Below are 1,555 nucleotides of genomic sequence, written 5' to 3' on the forward strand. Positions count from 1 at the left end.
CTCAACCTTTTTGAATATCTCTACCATTTTGGGATCAAGTTCCATCTGCTTTCTGGGCTTCCTTGCAAGGTGTGAAAATGGGATAGGAGGGGTGTTACTTGCAGCTTCTGCATCCTTTGATGTTTCATTCTGTGGTTGAGCTACTTCTGCTTCAACTATGTTTTCTACGTCCTCTTCCTCTTCAGCATCTTCCACTTCCACCACATCCTCAGCTGGGATGTGTTCTGGTGAGCTTGGCTCCTCATGGTTCCTCTCCTGCAATGTTAAAGTGATGGCATTGATGCCACCCTTTGGATTAGGTAGGGGTTGAGAAGGAATACCACTGGAGCTTGAAGGTTAGTTAGTGGAATTATGTGATGAATCTAATCGGGAGACAAGAGCTTGTAAAGTGGCAGTCATACCATTTAAAGTAGAGTTCAGCTGCGCTTGCATGTCCTGTTGCCCTTGTGCAAGAGAACGGAGCTTCTTGTCATTTGATGAAGAATTGGAGTCAGTGATCTGAGGAACCTGCTGTTGATTGTGCTGGGGTCCTTGGGGTTGTCTTAAGTGAGGTGCTCTGTAAGGTTGGTTCTGATTCTGCTGTCTGTTGTTATTATTGTTATTCCACATCTGGTTTCCATTGTTGTCTCTGCCTCCTCTGTTATAGTTGTCCCTCCAACCTTGGTTAGAGTTGTCTTGCCATCCTTGGTTATAGTTTCCACCTTGGTTGTAGTTGCCACCCTGTTGATTGTATCCTTGATTTGGGCGGTCATAGAAGTTATGAGTGGCTGTCACAGTGTTATCTTCCTATTGGAGCTGCAGACATTCATCAGTATAATGGCTATAATTAGCACAGATCCCGCATACTCTTTGTGAAACTAACTGTTGGCTTTGCTGTGGTGGAGGAGGCTGAGCTTTATGTGTTTGTTGTTGGTTTATCTACATCTGTTTCAGTAGGTTGGTCATTTTACATATGCTCTGGGTAAGAGCAGTAGTTTCAACGCTAGAGGAAATCTTTGCAACAGCTTTTGAGTGGCTACGCCTCTGCCTGTGATTTCTAGTGGACTCAGCTAAGTCGCTGATCAGTTGCCATGCTTCGTCTGCAGTCATGTACTTTTTCAGGGAACCATTACTAGCACCATCCAGTGTTGTCTTATCCTGGGGGTTCATGCCTTGAGTGAAGTAGCTGATCAATACCAGTCTATCAATCATGTGATGGGGGCACGCATCCAGTAGATTGTTGAAGCGCTCCCAATATTCGTAGAGAGTCTCAGATTTGTCCTGAACAATCATTGAAATCTCTTTCCTCAATCTATCAGTAACTTCAGCTGGAAAGTATTTTTTCAAAAATTCTCTTATAAGCGTATCCCAGTTAGTAACAGTCACTTCAGGTGGGGTGTAGTACCATTCCCTCGCCTTTCCCTCAAGAGAAAATGGGAAAGCGGTTAACAGAATAGAAATTTCATCTGTACCATGACGCCTAACAGTAGAACAGGCTGTCTGAAAACCCCTAAGGTGCTTAATAGGCTCTTGAGCAGGTAAGCCATGAAACTTAGGCATCAAATTGATTAGTGCG

At 44.1% G+C, this 1,555-nt stretch overlaps 1 non-coding gene across 1 annotated transcript; it reads left to right on the plus strand.

The window, feature by feature from the left end:
- Positions 1-1,189: 1,189 nt before the first annotated feature.
- Positions 1,190-1,293, plus strand: LOC148580543 (small nucleolar RNA R71). The gene has a single exon (XR_015897001.1). It is a non-coding gene; the product is annotated as a small nucleolar RNA R71 (small nucleolar RNA).
- Positions 1,294-1,555: the final 262 nt, after the last annotated feature.

Source organism: Arachis ipaensis, chromosome B10 (assembly GCF_059453495.1).
Source record: "Arachis ipaensis isolate K30076 ecotype BB chromosome B10, ASM5945349v1, whole genome shotgun sequence".
In the NCBI taxonomy this organism is placed as follows: Eukaryota; Viridiplantae; Streptophyta; class Magnoliopsida; order Fabales; family Fabaceae; genus Arachis; species Arachis ipaensis.